At 40.1% G+C, this 19967-nt stretch overlaps 1 pseudogene; it reads left to right on the top strand.

Moving 5' to 3' along the window:
• Positions 1–6066: 6066 nt before the first annotated feature.
• On the top strand, positions 6067–14891 carry LOC103304262 (heterogeneous nuclear ribonucleoprotein A1-like; annotated as a pseudogene).
• Positions 14892–19967: the final 5076 nt, after the last annotated feature.

The following is a 19967-nucleotide window of genomic DNA, read 5'->3' as shown; positions in this document are numbered from 1 at the left end:
CTGTATCCATTTTGAGTTTATTTTTGTGTATGGCGTAAGTTGGTGATCAAGCTTCATTTTTTTGCATGTATCTGTCCAATTTTCCCAACACCATTTATTGAAGAGACTGTCTTTATTCCATTGTATGTTCATGACACCTTTGTCAAATATTAATTGAGCATAATGGTTTCGGTCAATATCTGGATTTTTCTATTCTGTTCCATTGATCTATATGTCTGTTCTTGTGCCAGTACCAGGCTGTTTTGAGAATAGTGGCTTTGTAATACAGCTTGAAATCTGGTATTGAGATCCCTCCTACTTTATTCTTCTTTCTCAGGATTGCTGTGGCTATTCAGGGTCTTTTTTTATTCCAGATGAATTTTTGGAGAGTTCTTTTAAGGTCTGTGAAATATGCCATTGGTATTTTAATGGGGAGTGCATTGAATCAATAGATTGCATTGGGTAGAATGGACATTTTAATGATGTTGATTCTACCAATCCATGAACATGGTATGTTCTTCCATCTGTTTACATCTTCCTCTATCCCTTTTTTCAGTGTCCTGTAGTTTTCCGTGTATAGGTCTTTTACCTCCTTAGTTAAGTTTATTCCTAGGTATCTTAATTTTTTTGGTGCGATGGTAAATGGGATTGCCTTTTTAGTCTCTCTGTCTGTAAGTTCACTATTGGTGTATAGAAAGGCCATAGACTTCTTGGCGTTAATTTTATATCCTGCTACATTGCCGAATTCATTTATTAAGTCTATTAGTTTTTTGACGGAGTCTTTTGGATTTTTTTATGTACAATATCATGTCGTCTGCAAATAAAGACAGCTTTACTTGTACTTTTCCAATTTCGATGCCTTTCTTCTTCTTGTCTAATTGCAATGGCTAATACTTCCAGAACTATGTCAAACATGAGTGGTGAGAGTGGGCATCCCTGTCTTGTTCCTGTTCTTAGGGGAAATGTTTTTAGTTTTTGTCCATTGAGTATTATGTTTGCTGTGGGTTTATCATATATAGCTTATATTAGGTTGAGGTATGAGCCTCCTATTCCCACCTTGTTGAGAGTTTTTATCAAGAAAGGGTGTTGGATTATGTCAAATGCTTTTTCTGCATCAATTGATATGACTGTGATTTTTATCTCTCAATTTGTTTATGTGATGTATGATGTTTATTGATTTGCGGATATTGTACCATCCTTGCATTCCTGGGATAAATCCTACTTGTTCATGGTATATGATCTTTCTGATATACTGCTGGAGCCAATTTGCTAGAATTTTGTTGCGGATTTTGGTATCTATGTTCATGAGGGATATTGGTCTGTAATTCTCTTTCATTATGTTGTCTTTATCTGGTTTTGGTATTAGGGTGATGCTGGCTTCATAGAAGGAGTTTGGAAGTGTTCCTTCCTCTTGAATTTTTTTGGAATAGTCTGAGGAGGATAGGTTTTATTTCTTCCTGGAATGTTTGGTAAAACTCTCCTGTGTAGCCATCAGGCCCCGGGCTTTTGTTTGCCAGAAGCTTTTTGATGACTGCTTCAATTTCGTCCATAGTTATTGGCCTATTGAGCTGTTTAGATTCTTCTTGATTGATTTTTGGAAGGTTATATTTTTCTAGGAATATGTCCATTTCCTCCAGGTTGTCCAGTTTGTTGGAATAGAGTTGTTCATAGTATTTTGTAACAATCCTTTGTATCTCAGCAGTTTCTGTTGTTATTTCACCTCTTTCATTTCTGATTTTGTTTATTGGGGTCCTCACTCTTTACTTCTTGGTGAGCCTGGCAAGAGGTCCATCAATATTGTTTATCCTTTAAAAGAACCAGCTATTGGTTTTTTGATCTTTTGTATTGTTTCTTTGGTCTCTATGTTGTTTATCTACGCTCTGATCTTTGTTATTTCCTTCCTTCTGGTTAAACTGGGCTTTTCTTGCTGCTCTTTTTCTAGCACTTTGAGTTGTAGGGTTAGGTAATTTATTACCATTGTTTCTTGTTTTTTGCAATAGGCTTGTAGAGCTATGAACTTCCCTCTCAAGACTGCTTTTGATGTGTTCATAGATTTTGGATTGTTGTGTTTTCATTGTCATTTGTTGCCATGATGTTTTTTATTTCTTCCGTGATATCTCTGGTGACCCAGTCCTTGTTTAATAGCATGCTGTTTAGTCTCCATGTCTTAGATTTCTTTGGATTGTATTTATTGTAGTTGATTTCCAGTTTTATGCCACTGTGATCTTAGAAGATGCTTGATATAATTTCTATCTTCTTGAATTTGAAGAGACTTTGCCTGTGACCCAGCATATGGTCTATCTTTGAAAATGACCCATGTGCACTTGAGAAGAATGTATATTCTGTGGCTTTGGGGTGAAATGTTCTGAAGATGTCTATTAATTCCATCTGGTCTAGTGAGTCATTTAGGATTGCTGTTTCTTTGCTGATTTTTTGTTTAGAGGATTTGTCCAGTGGTGATAGTGGGATATTAAAGTCTCCTACTATGATTGTATTGCTATTAATCTCTCCCTTGATATCCTCCAGAAGTTTTTTCTTATGTAGTTGGGTGCTCCTATATTGGGTGCATATATGTTTACCAGAATTATTTCTTCTTGTTGGATTTCTCCCTTTAGTATTATGGAGTGGCCTTCCTTATCTCTTGTTATGGCATTTACTTTGAGGTTTATTTTGTCAGATATAAGTATTGCTACCCCAGCTTTTTTTTCATTTCCATTTGCCTGAAAGATATTTTTCCATACCTTCACTTTCAATCTGTTTGAGTCTCTTTTTCTGAGGTGGGTCTCTTGTTCACAGCATATATATATGGATCATGTTTTTTTTTTATCCATTCAGCCACTCGAAGTCTTTTGATTGGAGCATTTAGTCCATTTACATTTAAAGTTATTACTGAAAGGTATTTGTTTGTAGTCATATCTATTTTTGTGTCTGTATTCCTTCTTACCTGTTTATTTCTTCTTTTTACAGTATTCCCTTTAATATATCTTGCATTGCTGGTTTGGTGGTGATAAAGTCCCTGAGCCTATTGTCTTAGAAGCACCTGATTTCCCCTTCAATTTTGATTGATAGCCTTGCTGGATATAGTATTCTTGGATTCAGTCCTTTGCTTTGCAACACTTTGTATACCTCCTTCCATGCTCTTCTAGCTTGTTGTGTTTCTGTTGAGTAATTATTTGACAATCTGATCGGTGTTCCTTTGTAGGTGACTCTCTGTCTCTCTCTTGCCGCCTTTAAGATTCTCTCTTTATCATTTATATTTGCCATTGAAATTATGACATGTCTTGGTGTGGGTCTTTTGGGGTTGATCCTGCTTGGGACACTCTGTACCTGCGTAACTTTTATCTTTCCCATATCCGGGAAGTTTTCTGTCATTATTTCTTCAAATAGATTTTCTAATCCCTGCTGCTCTTCTTGTCCTTCTGGCAGCCCTATTATACGCATGTTACTTCGTTTCATGTTGTCCCGAAGCTCCCTTAGGCTTTCCTCCTGCTTTTTAATGTTTTTCTTCAATTGCTGTTCAGATTGGGCTTGTTTCTATACCTGATCTTCTAACTCACTAATTCGGTCCTCTGCTTCTTGTAGTCTACTGTTGAAACTTTCCATGGTGTTTTTGATTGTAGCTATATCACTTTTCATTTCTTCCTGATTCTTGCATATGTTGTTGATCTTCTCATCCATCCGATGTAAAAATTCCACGACCATTACTCTAAACTCCTTTTTGTTCATGTTGCAAGCTTCAGTTTTACTAATTTCCTTTCTTGGAGACTCCTCATTTTCTTTCCTCTGTGAGTTATTTCGTCTCCCCATTCTGGCTATTACCAGAAAGCTCAAGCTTCAGTTTCCGTGGACCTGGGCCGTGTGCTGTGGGGACGTCGCTCCACCCGAGTTTCACTGGAGTGCTCTGACACTAGGACGTGTGGCTGCCTTTGGTTGGTGGGAACCAGACTTGCCCAGGTCAGTGTCCCCAGTGTTCCGTGTGGTCTAGTGTGTACACTTAGAATCAGGGGCCCTGTCTGCACCACACTGTTGGTATGTGCCGAAAATGAGATCCTTAGCATGTGCCAGGAGTCAGAGTTTCCCTGTGTCTGCACCAAGAATCGAGTGTCAGAGTCTCTGTTGCCTTGTGCGGTTTCTCTTTGAGAATCAGGGTCCCTGTGTGTGCATGCACCAACAATTGGGGTCACTGGCTCTTAGTGTGAATGCGCTGTGAGTCAGGGATCCCAGGCAGCTGTGTCCGGCGTGCCAAATTCCCTGAAGTGGAGCTGCTTCCTGTGTGTGCTCTCTCTACTGAGCCAAACCGGGTAGGGCACACACTGTCAAATTCCTGAAGGTGAACTGCCTCTGTGCACTCTCCCAGATTTCCCGAAGGGGGACGGAACCCGTCCTGAGCGCCAAATTCCCCAAAGGAAAGCCCCTCTGTGCACGCTCTAAGATTCCCCGAAGGGTAGCTGTGACCCGCAGGACAAATTCCCCCAAATTCCCCGAAGTGGAGCCCTCTGTGCGCACTGACAGATTTCCCGGAAGGGGAGCTGCTTCTGTCCTGCGTGCCAAATTCCCTAAGGTGGAGCGCGTTCCTGAGCAATGCTCTGCAGCTTGGGCGAGGGGTGGGTCTATCAGTTACTATGGCACTATCCAGGTGCCTGCGGGGAGGGGGATAGGCTCTTTGACTCACGGAAATCTGCCGGGAAGTCTGGATTCTTGTTGTTTGTTGGTCTGAAGCTGTGATAGCAGTTCTCTGTCCCCAGTGTCTGCAGGGTCCTGGTTTGTGTCAGAAGCCAGGATCCGAGTCTCAGGCAGCTCTGTTTCTCAAGATGGCGTGGTCTCCGCGTCCGCACCAGCCGCCGAGAAATGTCTGCTTTGTGCGCGGGGCTCCGCTGTCTAGGACTGCCCGGTTATGCAGCCCCTTGGAAAACCTGCAGAATCTAACTGACCCTAGCTCATACACACACACACACCACACACGTCTTCACTCTCCTCTATGGGTTCCTCACTCACAGTCACTCTCTCCCTACCTTCCTGCCAGTCGCCATCTTTTCTCCCCCCCTGTCCTCCCACTTTATTTTGGGTGTTTTTGTTTGTGGTTTTTGGATTATTTATATGTTTTGTTATGTTTTTTCCCCATTCTTTTTTTTTTCATTTTCTTGCTATCATTCTTACTGACTTTTCTCTTTCCTAATTCTCTTTTCTCTGGCTGCCACTTCTATTTGGATTAAGTGTCTTGTGTACATTCTAGTTCTGCTCCTTCTTTGTCATGTCTTGTCATGTTGTATCTTGTGCTGTTTTGTCAATACATTCACAATGGTTGGCACAGCATGGTAGTGATCCACATAATCAGACACCCTAGGAGAAGACTCCATCCACAAACAGAACAATAATATTCAAGGTCAACTACACCAAGAGAATCCAAATATCTTAAGTAAGGGGCCTCCCTAGAATACCCAGCTAAGGAGACCTGAGAGACTGCACCCCACAAAACATATACTACATAAGACCCACTAAAAAAAATCTGTGTGGCATAGAACTTTTATCTGATATATAGGAACAATTACAGAGGAACAAAAATGGGGAGTCAAAGACACAACCCCCAAGTGAAAGAAAAGGAGGAATCACCAGCAAAGGAACTAAATCAAGTGGAGGCAAGCAATTTGTCAGAGAAAGAATTCAGAGTAATGATTATAAGGATGCTCAAATGTCTGAATGAGAAATTCACCAACACGTGTAAGAATGAAGAGGAAATAAAGAATGACATAGCTACAATAAAGAACACCCTGGAATGTTACAATAGTAGACTAGAATAAGCTGAGTACCAAATAAGCAAGTTAGAAGGCAAGGTAGAAAAAAAGTATTCAAGCAAAGCAGCAACTGAAAAAAAATTAACAATCATGAGGAAAGTCCCAGGGAGCTTTAGTACAATAAGAAATGAAACAATATTAGCATAATAGGGGTGACAGACAGATAAGAAGCTGAGCAAGGAATAGAAAACCTGTTTGAAGAAACAATGACAGAGATAGGTTCCTTAAATCACTCTTTTCTGCCGGTGAATGCCACGGAGTAAGCATCATTGGAATTTCCCCTGCCACAGTCATAATGTCTAAGTCTGAGTCTCCCAAAGAGCTGGAGCTGCTGAAGAAACTCTTTATCAGAGGTTTGAGCTCTGAAACAACCAATGAGTGTCTGAGGAGCCATTTTGAGCAATGAGGAACGTTCATGGACTGTGTGGTGATAAGAGAGCCAAACACCAAGCACTCCAGAAGCTTTGGGTTTGTCACCTATACCACTGTGGAGGAGATGGATACAACTACGAATGCAAGGCCACACAAGGTGGACGGAAGAGTAGTGGAACCAAAGAGGGATGACTCAAGAGAAGATTGTCAAAGACATGGTGTCCACGTAACTGTGAAAAAAGATTTTTGGCGGTGGTATTAAAGAAGACACTGAAGAAAATCACCTAGAGAGGAGAAAAAATGGCGACTAAATAGTCGTGTTTGGAGTCTGGTCCTGGGGTGGAGAGAAGGAGCAGCAGAGGCTCGCAGGGGGAGTGTATGTTGGCAAGCCAAGGGACAGCTAAACTCCAGGAGAAGGCGGGGGAGTGCTGGGCAGTGTTCCACTGACCAGGCAGCACCCACAGGGGCTGGGTCCCCTCCCGGAGCAGCGGGCTCACCGGGCGCCTCGCCATCTTGCAAGGAAAGGAGGATTTTATTGGAAACCTGACTTTCCGCGACAACTGCAAACACAGAACAGCTGCGAGCACCAGAACACCGGTCCCCTATCGGCACAAACATTCGGATTCAAAAGAACTCTTCACTGCACCATGCAAAGGTCAGATTTCTCCTGAAATAAGGTGTGGTTTCTAATCCCCGCGGTGGGAGGGAAGCGCTGGGTGAGGGAAGTGTGCTAGCCGCAGGACTGGCAGGAACCGGGAGGTCTGTGCCTAGAAAAATCGGCGGCAGTTGGAACTGCCGTGAACCGTGAATGTGAAAGGGGGTCCTCTGAACTGCTAACAGAAGTGACCTCTTAAAAGCAACTCATTTTAATCTGACGAGGAGGGTCAGACTAAGAATTTTCAAAGGAGTGCAGGATCCTTAGTCTGGCGCACAGACCCACTGTCCGCACACTTGGGCTCTTTCCGACCCTGATTACTAAGCCCAATATATAGGAAAACCCAGGTGGAAAAACCCTGAAAGACTGCAGGGGGAAGTTGTTTTTTCGGAACCTGGGGAGCAGAGCTGGATGTGACCATCGGAGAGGCAGCTCTGAGGCGCACACCTCCACAAACCGGTAGCGAGTGCCATAGAGGGGAAAAAAAAAAAAAAAGCTAGAGAGGCCCGGAAGTCAATTCAGAAACACTGCCACCCAGGGGCTGAAACGCTAATTGTCTCTGGTGTAATAAAAAATAAATACGAGAAATTAAGACACGGTTGGCTTAAAAAGCAGGACTGGCTTACAACACTGAGGAGCTGTGGAACGAAGCTGAACTGAAATACCGCCCAGACTGGGAAACAGGCATACCAAACAGAATAATAGAGGAAGTGAATGACAGCCGGTACTGCACATTTTAGTCTTCCTATTTTTTAATTTTAAATTCTTTTTTCAATTTTTTTTTAATTTTTTATTCTCATTTTTTTATTTTCATTTTTTGCCTCTTTTACTTTAGAAACTAAATTTTTTTCTTTTTCCTCACTCGATTTTCACCTTTTTAATTATTACATTTTTATTTTCAATCAGCATTATTATTACTATTATTTTACTTTTTTTAAATGTCATTTGATTTTCTCTTTCTTTAATTTTGGGATAAGTGTCCTACATTCTATTTGCATCTTTCCCTTACAATCGTTTTACCCTATCTCAAAGCTAACATTATGCCATCATTCTCCTCCTAACCTTTCCCATTTTTTTAAAAATATATTTTATTGATTTTTACAGAGAGCAAGGGAAAGAGATAGAGAGTTAGAAACATCCATGAGAGAGAAACATCCATCGTTCAGCTGCCTCTTGCACATCCCCTACTGGGGATGTGCCCGCAACCAAGGTACATGCCCTTGACCGGAATCGAACCTGGGACCCTTCAGCCCGCAGGCCGACGCTCTGACCACTGAGCCAAACCAGTTAGGGCGTAACCTTTCCCATTTTGGTCTCCTGTTTATCTTAACCCTTTCTGGCTTTAGATTCTCCCTACTTTCTCAGTTTACTCTCTGCTAAAAGTTCACCCTACTTATATATCTAATTCCCAAACCTCTGCTCCAAATCCATACAAACCTCTCTCTACGCTACCTTAAAAAAATTATTTTTCTCTCTGGCCTTCTGTTGTTGTTTGCTTGAATGTTGATTAGATTGAATTTTTATGCTTTTTTATGAGATTGTTTTGATTATTCTTTTTGTTTGTTTGGTTGGTTCTTTTGTTTGCTTTGTTTTTGTTTGTTTTTTACTTTTGTTGTCCCTTGCCTCACTTGATATTAGCTGGTGTTGCAGTTTGTATTAATCTCCAGGGTCGTGTTGCTGGAATTTGCTGGGAATAGTGGTTGTTCTAGTGGAGTTTACTCCCCATATATATAGTTTGTTCCCCTTTTCTCTCTTATTATCGTTCTTGTCTCTCTTACTTTTTTTTTTCTGCTCTTTTCCCAAATTCAGATTCACACTCTTTTTTTTGTTGTTGTTCTTTATTTTTACTCTCCCTCTTTCACTCCTTTTCCCTAATTTGTCTTTCTCTGGTGGTTACCTTTATTGGAGGTTATTAATACCGTGAATACAATTCTGTTCAGTGCCTTGTCTGTTGTGCCTGGTTGTGTTGTATTTTGTACCTTTAAATCAACGCCGGAGAGAGAGATCTATATAACCAGACATCCGGAGAAGAAAGACCATGAGGAGACAAAGAAATAGCCCCCACAGGAAAGAAAAGCAGGCATCACCAGAAAAGGAAGTAAGCGATTTAGAGGCAAACAACCTATCAGAGAAAGAATTCAGAGAAATGGTCATAAGGTGGCTGAAAAGGATGGAAGACAAATTCGACAATATGAGTAAGAACCAAGAAGAAATGAAGAAGAACCAAGAAGAAATGAAAAATGACATCGCTGCTGTAAAGAACTCAATAGAAAGCATCAGGAGTAGACTAGAAGAAGCAGAGGACCGCATAAGTGATCTAGAAGACAAGATGGAAAAAAATACCCAATTACAACAGCTTCTAGAAACAAAAATTAGAAATCTTGAGGAAAGCCTAAGGGAACTTTGGGACAACACAAAACAAAACAACATCAGGATAATAGGGGTACCAGAAGGAAAGGAAACTGAGCAAGGAATAGAAAACCTGTTTGAAGAATAATAACAGAAAACTTCCTTGATATAGGGAAGAAAAAACCCACACAAATCCAAGAAGCTCACAGAGTTCCAAGCAAAATGAACCCCAAAAGACCAACGCCAAGGCACATTATAATTAAGTTGGCAAACACCAATGACAAAGTAAGAATCTTAAAAGCGGCCAGAGAGAGACAGACAGTTACATACAAAGGAAACCCCGTCAGACTAGCAACTGATTTCTCAACAGAAACTCATCCGGCCAGAAGGGAATGGAATGAAATATATAAAGTCATGCAAAGGAAGGGTCTAAATCCAAGAATACTGTACCCAGCAAGGCTATCAATCAAAATTGAAGGTGAAATCAGGAGCTTCACAGACAAAAAAGGATTAAGGGAGTTTATCACCACCAAACTAGCAATGAAAGAAATGCTAAAGGGTCTGCTGTAAAAAAAAAAAAAAAAAAAAAAAGAAAGAAAGAAATAGGAAGCAAAGAAGGAACACAGGGGTATAGCATAAAAATGGCGTCAAATAAGTACCTATCAATAATAACTTTAAATGTAAATGGATTGAATGCCCCAATCAAAAGACACAGGATAACAGATTGGATAAGAAAACAAAACCCATGCCAAAACCGGTTTGGCTCAGTGGATTGAGCGTCGCCCTGCGGACTGAGGGGTCCCAGGTTCGATTCCGGTCAAGGGCATGTACCTTGGTTGCGGGCACATCCCTGGTAGGGGGTGTGCAGGAGGCAGCTGGTCGATGTTTCTCTCCTATCGATGTTTCTAGCTTTCTATCCCTCTCCCTTCCTCTCTGTAAAAAATCAATAAAATATATTTTAAAAAAAAGAAAACAAAACCCATATATGTGCTGTCTACAGGAAACCCACCTGAAAAAAAAGGACGCATACAGACTGAGAGTAAAGGGCTGGGAAAAGGTTTTCCAGGCGAATGGAAATGAAAAAAAAGCTGGGGTAGCAATACTTATATCTGACAAATTAGATCTCAAAGTGAAGGACATAACAAGAGATAATGAAGGCCACTTCATAATACTAAAGGGAGAAATCCAACAAGAAGAAATAACTCTGGTAAACATATATGCACCCAATATAGGAGCACCAAGATACATTAAAAAAAAACTCCTGGAGGATATCAAGGGAGAGATTAATAGCAGTACAATCATAGTAGGAGACTTTAATACCCCACTATCACCACTGGACACATCCTCTAAACAAAAAATCAGCAAAGAAACAGCAATTCTAAATGACTCACTATACCAGATGGAATTAATTGACAACTTCAGAACATTTCACGCCAAAGCCACAGAATATACATTCTTCTCAGGGACACATGGGTCATTTTCAAAGATAGACCTTATGCTGGGAAATAGGCAAAGTCTCTTCAAATTCAAGAAGATAGAAATAATACCAAGTATCTTTTCAGATCACAGTGACATAAAACTGGAAATCAACTACAATAAATAAAATCCAAAGAAATCAAACACATGGAGATTAAACAGCATGCTATTAAACAAGGACTGAGTCACCAGAGAGATCAAGGAAGAAATAAAAAATCATCATGGCAACAAATGACAATGAAAACACAACAATCCAAAATCTATGGGACACAGCGAAAGCAGTCTTGAGAGGGAAGTTCATAGCTCTACAAGCCTATTGCAAAAAACAAGAAACAATGGTAATAAATTACCTAACCCAACAACTCAAAGAGTTAGAGAGAGAGCAACAAGATAAGCCCAGTGTAAGCAGAAGGAAAGAAATAATAAAGATCAGAGCGGAGATAAACGACATAGAGACCAAAGAAACAATACAAAAGATCAACAAAACCAAGAGCTGGGACTTTGAAAGGATAAACAAGATTGATGAACCTCTACCCAGGCTCACCAAGAAGCAAAGAGAGAGGACCCAAATAAACAAAATCAGAAATGAAAGAGGTGAAATAACAACAGACCCCGCTGAGATACAAAGGATTGTTACAAAATACTACGAACAACTCTATTCCAACAAACTGGACAACCTGGAAGAAATTACCATATTCCTAGACAATTACAACCTTCCAAAACTCAATCAGGAAGAATCTAAACAGCTCAACATGCCAGTAACTATGGAAGAAATTGAAGTAGTCATCAAAAAACTTCTGGTAAACAAAAGCCCGGGGCCAGACGGCTTCACAGGAGAGTTTTACCAAACTTTCAAGGAAGAAATAAAACCTATCCTCCTCAGACTATTCCAAAAAATTCAAGAGGAAGAAACACTTCCGGGCTCCTTCTATGAAGCCAGCATCACCCTAATACCAAAACCAGATAAAGAAAACACAATGAAAGAGAATTACAGGCCAATATCCCTCATGAACATAGATGCCAAAATCCTCAACACAATTCTAGCAAATCGGCTCCAGCAGTACATCAGAAAGATCATACACCATGACCAAGTAGGATTTATCCCAGGAATGCAAGGATGGTACAATATCCACAAATCAATAAACGTCATACATCACATAAACAAATTGAGAGATAAAAATCACATAGTCATATCAATTGATGCAGAAAAAGCATTTGACAAAATCCAACACCCTTTCTTGATAAAAACTCTCAACAAAGTGGGAATAGAAGGATCATACCTCAACATAATAAAAGCGATATATGATAAACCCAAAGCAAACATCATACTCAATGGGCAAAAACTAAAACCATTTCCCCTAAGAACAGGAACAAGACAGGGATGCCCACTCTCACCACTCCTGTTTGACATAGTGCTGGAAGTATTAGCTATCGCAATTAGGCAAGAAGAAGAAATAAGAGGCATCCAAATTGGAAAAGAAGAAGTGAAGCTGTCCTTATTTGCAAATGACATGATATTGTACATAAAAAACCCAAAAGATTCCATAAAAAAACAAATAGACTTAATAAATGAATTCGGCAATGTAGCGGGATACAAAATTAACGCCATGAAATATATGGCATTTCTATACACCAATAATGAACTTACAGAAAGAGAAACTAAAAAAGCAATCCCATTTACCATTGCACCAAAAAAAATAAGATACCTAGGAATAAACTTAACTAAGGAGGTAAAAGACCTATACGCAGACAACTACAGGACACTGAAAAAAGAGATAGAAGAAGACGTAAACAGATGGAAGAACATACCATGTTCATGGATTGGTAGAATCATCATCATTAAAAGTCCATACTACCCAAAGCAATGTACAGATTCAATGCACTCCCCATTAAAATACCAACAGCATATTTCACAGACCTAGAAAGAACTCTCCCAAAATTCATCTGGAATAAAAAAAGACCCCGAATAGCCACAGCAATCCTGAGGAAGATGAATAAAGTAGGTGGACTCTCAATACCAGATTTCAAGCTGTATTACAAAGCCACTGTTCTCAAAACAGCCTGGTACTGGCACAAGAACAGACATATAGATCAATGGAACAGAATAGAGAATCCAGATATCGACCCAAACCACTATGCTCAATTAATATTTGACAAAGGAGGCATGAACATACAATGGAGTCAAGACAGTCTCTTCAATAAATGGTGTTCGGAAAATTGGACAGATACATGCAAAAAAATGAAGCTTGATCACCAACTTACGCCATACACAAAAATAAACTCTAAATGGATACAGGACTTAAACATAAGATGGGAAACCATAAAAATACTGGAGGAATCCACAGGCAACAAAATCTCAGACATATGCCAAAAGAACTTCTTCACCAACACTGCCCCTCGGGCAATGGAAGCTAAAGAGAAAATTAACAAATGGGACTACATCAAAATAAAAAGCTTTTTTACAGAAAAAGAAACAATCAACAAAACAACAAGAAAGCCCACTGCATGGGAGAACTTATTTGCAAATGCTATCACTGATAAAGGTTTAATATCCAACATCTACAGGCAGCTTATGCAACTTAATAAAAGGAAGATAAATGATCCAATAAAAAAAATGGGCAACCGACCTAAACAGAATATTTTCAAAAGAAGACAGAAGAAAGGCCAAGAGACACATGAAAACATGTTCAAAGTCACTTATTATTCGAGAGATGCAAATCAAAACAACAATGAGGTACCATCTCACACCTGTCAGAATGGCTATCATCAACAAATCAACAAACGGCAAGTGTTGGCGAGGATGCGGAGAAAAAGGAACCCTCGTGCACTGCTGGTGGGAATGCAGACTGGTGCAGCCACTGTGGAGAACAGTATGGAGTTTCCTCAAAAAATGAAAATGGAACTCCCATTTGACCCAGTAATCCCACTCCTGGGAATATATCCGAAGAAACTAGAAACATGAATCAGAAAGGATATATGCAGCCCTATGTTCATAGCAGCACAATTTACAATAGCTAAGATTTGGAAACAGCCTAGGTGCCTATCAGCAGATGACTGGATCAGAAAACTGTGGCACATCTACACAATGGAATACTATGCTGCCATAAAAAAGAAAGAATTCTCATCATTTGCAGCCACCTGGATGGAATTGGAGAACATTATGCTAAGTGAAATAAGCCAGTCAATGAAAGAAAAATAACACATGATATCACTCATTTATGGATAGTAAAGAACATTCTAAACTGATGAACAAAAAGATAGATACAGAGACAGTGAAGCATCAAAGAGACTTTCAAATTACAGGGGGAAAGTTAGGGAGAGGTGGGGGAGATAAGAAATCAAACGAAGGACTTGTATGCATGCATATAAGAATAAACAATGGACGCAAATCTCTGGGGGGTGAGGGCATGTGTGGGTGTGGGGTGGGGGGGTAATGGTAAGATATGTACACATATAATACCTCAATAAAAAAAAAGTCAAAATAAATAAATAAAATAAATAAAATAAAAAAAGAAGCAAATCACCTAAGATATTATTTTAAACAGTATGGGAAAATAGAAGTGATTGAAATTTTGACTGACTGAGGCAGTGGCTAAAAAAGAGGCTTTGCTTTTCTAACCTTTGATGACCCTGACTCTGTAGACAAGATTGTCATTCAGAAATACCGTGCTGAGAGTGGCCACAACTGTGAAATATGGAAAGTTGTATCTAAGCAAAAGATGGCTGATGCTTCATCCAATCAAAGAGGTTGAAGTGGTTCTGGAAACTTCGGAGGTGGTCAAGGAAGGGATTTTGGTGGAAATGACAACTTTGGTAATGGAGGAGACTTCAGTGGTTTAGGTGGCTTTGGTGGCAGCCATGGTGGCAGTAGGAATGGCTATAATGGATTTGGTAATGATGGAAGCAATTTTGGAGGTGGTGGAAGCTACAATGTCTTTGGCAATTTCAACAATCAATATTCAAATTTTGGGCCTATGAAAGGAGGATACTTTAGAGGCAGAAGATCTTGCCCTTATGATGGTGGAGGTCAATACTTTGCCAAACCGCAAAACCAAGGTGGCTATGGAAGTTCCACCAGCAGCAGTACCTATGGCAGTGGCAGAAGGTTTTACTTACTGCCAGGAAACAAAGCTTAGCAGAAGAGGAGAGCCAGATAAGTGACAGAGAAGCTACAGGTTACAACAGATTTGTGAACTCAGCCAAGCACAGTAGTGGCAGGGCCTAGCTGCTACAAAGAAGACATGTGTTAGACAATACTCATGTGAATGGGCAAAAAAACAAACAAACAAAAAAAAAAAACTCAAGGACTGTATTTGTGACTAAATGTATAACAGGTTATTTTAGTTTCTGTTCTGTGGAAAGTGTAAAGCATTCCAACAAAGGGTTTTAATGTAGATTTTTTTTTGCACCCATGCTGTTGATGGCTAAATGAAGTAATCTGATTATGAAGCTGAATAAATGTTTCTTTAAAACAAAGAAGATATAATGACAGAAAATTTCCCTGACTTGGGGAAGAAAAAAGTAAAACAAGTCCAAGAAGCACAGAGAGTCCCAAACAAGATGAACCCAAAAATACCAACACCAAGAGACATCACAATTAACTTGGCAAATGTCAATAACAAAGAATCATAAAGGCTTCCAGAGAGAGAGATAGAAAGTTACCTACAAGGGATCTCCCATTAGACTATCAACTGAATTCTCAAATGAAACACATCAAGCCAGAAAGGAATGGAATGAAGTATACAATGTGATGCAAAGCAAGGGGACAAGTCCAAGAATACTCTATCCAGAAAGGCTATCATTCAAAATTAAAGGGGAAATCAGAAGCTTCACAGACAAAAAAAAAAAAAAAATCTAAGGGAGTTTAGTATTACCAATCCAGCAATGAAAGAAATAAGAGAAGGAACTGTTGTAATAAAAAGAAGTAGAAAGATAAGAAGCAACACCAAAATAAAGAATAAAAATGGTAACAAACAAATACCTATCAATAACAACCATAAACATAAATGGATTAAATACTCCAATCAAAAGACATAGGGTAGCTAAATGGATTAAAAAAAAAAAAAACATGACTCATATATATGCTGTCTACAAGAGACCCACCTTAGAACAAATGACTGGCACAGACTGAAAGTGAAGGGATGGAAAAAACTTTTCAGGCAAACGGAAATGAAAAAAAAAAGCAGGGGTAGCAATACTTATATATGACAAAATAGACCTCAAAGTGAAGGCCATAACAAGAGATAAAAAGGCCACCTCATAATACTAAAGGGATCCATCGAAAAACAGGCTATAACTCTAACAAACATATATGCACCCAATACAGGAGCATCTAAATATATTTTTTAAAAAAACTTCTGGAGGATATCTATGGAGAGATCGACAGCAATACAATCATAGTAGGGAATTTTAATACCTCATTGACATTACTGGATAAATCTTCTAGAAAAAAAATCAACAAGGAAACAGCAAGCATAAATGACACTCTAGAACAGGTGGAACTATTAATATTTGACATATTCTGAACATTCCACCTGAAAGTTATGAAATACACATTCTTCTCACGTGCACAAGGGAAATTTTCAAATATAGACCATTTGATAGGACACAAGCTAAGTCTCTACAAATTCAAGAATATTGAAATCATATCAAGCATCTTCTCAGATCACAATAGCATGAAATTAGAAATCAACTACAATAAAAGTGCTGCACAAAAACATACAAATAATAGAGGCTAAATAGCATTGTCTTGAACAATGAATGGCTTATAAAAGATATCAAATAAGAAATAAAAACATCTAGAAACAAATGAAAACAAACACACAGTAATCCAAAATCTATGGGACACAGTGAAAGCAGTCTAGAGCAGTGATGGGCAAGCTTTTGAGCTTGGGGTGTCAAACTTTGCAAAAAAAAATGAGCATAAGTTGGGTAGTGTGTCACTTTGAGGAAAAAACATTATTTCGCAAATGTTTCATACTCAGGAGCAGCAAATGTTTCATCCTAAGCATGTGGCCGCCTCAGCGGCCGCGTGTCATCAGAAATGGCTACACATGTCAGTGCTGAAACGCGTGTCATAGGTTCGCCATCACTGGTCTAGAGAGAGTAGCTCATAGCACTGCAAGCCTACTTCAAAATACAAGAAAAACTGGTAATAAGATATCTAAGAGAAAAAAAAAGATGGCGACCGGCAGGAAGGTAGGGAGAGAGAGAGTGTGAGTGAGGAAGCCATAGAGGAGAGTGTAGACATGTGTGGTGTGTGTGTGTGTATGAGCTAGGGTCAGTTAGATTCTGCAGCTCTTCCAAGGGGCTGCCTAATCGGGCAGTACTAGACGGCGGAGCCCCGCACACAAAGCAGACACTTCTCGGTGGCTGGTACGGACGCGGAGACCTCACCATCTTGAGAAACAGAGCTGCCTGAGACTAGGATCCTGGCTTCAGACACAAACCAGGACCCTACAGCCACTGGGGACAGAGAACTGCTATCACAGCTTCAGACCAACAGACAACTATAATCCAGACTTCCCGGCAGCAGATTTCCGTGAGTCAAAGAGCCTATCCCCCTCCCCACAGGCTTGCGGATAGCGCCGTAGTAACTGATAGACCCACCCCTCACCCAAGCTACAGAGCCCCCGCACAGGGACACGCAACGTTTAGGGAATTTGGCAAGGGACAGACGCAGCTCCCCTTCGGGGAAATCTGACAGCGAGCACAGAGGGCTCCCTTTGGGGGAATTCGGGGGAATTTGGCTTGCGGGACACAGCTCCCCTTCTGGGAATCTTAAAGCGTGCACAGAGGGGCGCTCCTTCGGGGAATTTGGTGCTCAGGAAGGACTCCGCCCCCCTTCGGGGAATCTGGGAGAGTGCATGAAGGCAGCTCAGCCTCAGGAATTTGAGAGTGTGCGAAGCCCTACCTGGTTTGGCTCAGTAGAGAGAGTACACACAGGAAGCAGCTCCACTTCAGACAATTTGGCACGCTGGACACAGCTGCCTGGGATCCCTGACTCATAGCTCATTCACACTAAGAGCCAGTGACCCCAATTGTTGGTGCATGCACCACAGGGACCCTGATTCTCAAAGAGAAACCGCACGAGGCAACAGAGACTCTGACACTCGATTCTTGGTGCAGACACAGGAAAATTCTGACTCCTGGCACATGTTAAGGATCTCATTTTCGGCACATACCAACAGTGTGGTGCAGACAGGGCCCCTGATTCTAAGTGTGCACATGAGACCACACGGGACACTGGGGACACTAACCTGGGCAAGCCTCGTTCCCACCAACCAACAGCAGCCACACGTCCTAGTGTCAGAGCACTTCAGTGAAACTCGGGTGGAGTGAAGTCCCCACAGCACACAGCCCAGGTCCATGCAAACTTGAGCTTAAGCTTTCTGGTGATAGTCAGAATGGGGAGACAAAATAACTCACAGAGGAAAGAAAATGAGGAGTCTCCAAGAAAGGAAATTAGTGAAACTGAAGCTTGCAACATGACCGAAAAAGAGTTCAGAGTAATTGTCATGGAATTTATACATCGGATGGATGAGAAATTCAAAACTTATGCAAGAATCAGGAAGAAATGAAAAGTGATATAGCTACAATCAAAAACACCATGGAAAGTTTCAACAGTAGACTACAAGAAGCAGAGGACCGAATTAGTGAGTTAGAAGATCAGGTACAGAAACAAGCCCAATCTGAACAGCAATTGAAGAAAAACATTAAAAAGCAGGAGGAAAGCCTAAGGGAGCTTCGGGACAACATGAAATGAAGTAACATGCGTATAATAGGGCTGCCAGAAGGACAAGAAGAGCAGCAGGGATTAGAAAATCTATTTGAAGAAATAATGACAGAAAACTTCCCGGATATGGGAAAGATAAAAGTTACGCAAGTACAGAGTCCCAAGCAGGATCAACCCCAAAAGACCCACACCAAGACATGTCATAATTTCAATGGCAAATATAAATGATAAAGAGAGAATCTTAAAGGCGGCAAGAGAGAGACAGAGAGTCACCTACAAAGGAACACCCATCAGATTGTCAAATGATTACTCAACAGAAACACAACAAGCTAGAAGTGAATGGAAGGAGGTAGACAAAGTGTTGCAAGGCAAAGGACTGAATCCAAGAATACTATATCCAGCAAGGCTATCAATCAAAATTGAAGGGGAAATCAGGTGCTTCGAAGACAAAAAAAGGCTCAGGGAGTTTATCACCACCAAACCAGCAATGCAAGAAATGCTGAAGGGAATACTGTAAAAAGAAGAAATAAACAGGTAAGAAAGAATACAGACACAAAAATAGATATGACTACAAACAAATACCTTTCAGTAATAACTTTAAATGTAAATGGACTAAATGCTCCAATCAAAAGACTTTGAGTGGCTGAATGGATAAAAAAAACATGACCCATATATATGCTGTCAACAAGAGAACCACCTCAGAACAAGAGACTCACACAGACTGAAAGTGAAGGGATGGAAAAATATCTTTCAGGCAAATAGAAATGACAAAAAAAAAACTGGGGTAGAAATACTTATATCTGACAAAATAAACCTCAAAGTAAATGCCATAACAAGAGATAAGGAAGGCCACTCCATAATACTAAAGGGAGAAATCTAACAAGAAGAAATAATTCTGGTAAACATATATGCACCCAATATAGGAGCACCCAAATACATAAGAAAAAACTCCTGGAGGATATCAAGGGAGAGATTAAGAGCAATACAATCATAGTAGGAGACTTTAATATCCCACTATCACCATTGGACAAATCCTCTAAACAAAAAATCAGCAAAGAAACAGCAATCCTAAATGACTCACTAGACCAGATGGAATTAATAGACATCTTCAGAACATTTCACCCAAAAGCCACAGAATATACATTCTTCTCAAGTGCAAATGGGTCATTTTCAAAGATAGACCATATGCTGGGTCACAGGCAAAGTCTCTTCAAATTCAAGAAGATAGAAATTATATCAAGCATCTTCTCAGATCACAGTGGCATAAAACTGGAAATCAACTACAATAAATACAATCCATGGAAATCAAACACATGGAGACTAAACAGCATGCTATTAAACAAGGACTGGGTAACCAGAGAGATCAAGGAAGAAATAAAAAACATCATGGCAACAAATGACAATGAAAACACAACAATCCAAAATCTATGGGACACAGCAAAAGCAGTCTTGAGAGGGAAGTTCATAGCTCTACAAGCCTATTGCAAAAAACAAGAAACAATGGTAATAAATTACCTAACCCTACAACTCAAAGTGCTAGAAAAAGAGCAGCAGGAAAAGCCAAGTGTAACCAGAAGGAAGGAAATAAGAAAGATCAGCGTGGAGATAA

This window comes from Eptesicus fuscus, chromosome 1 (assembly GCF_027574615.1).
Source record: "Eptesicus fuscus isolate TK198812 chromosome 1, DD_ASM_mEF_20220401, whole genome shotgun sequence".
Lineage (NCBI taxonomy): Eukaryota > Metazoa > Chordata > Mammalia > Chiroptera > Vespertilionidae > Eptesicus > Eptesicus fuscus.
Note: the sequence above shows the minus strand (reverse complement) of the source record. Positions and strands in the feature narration are given on the sequence as shown.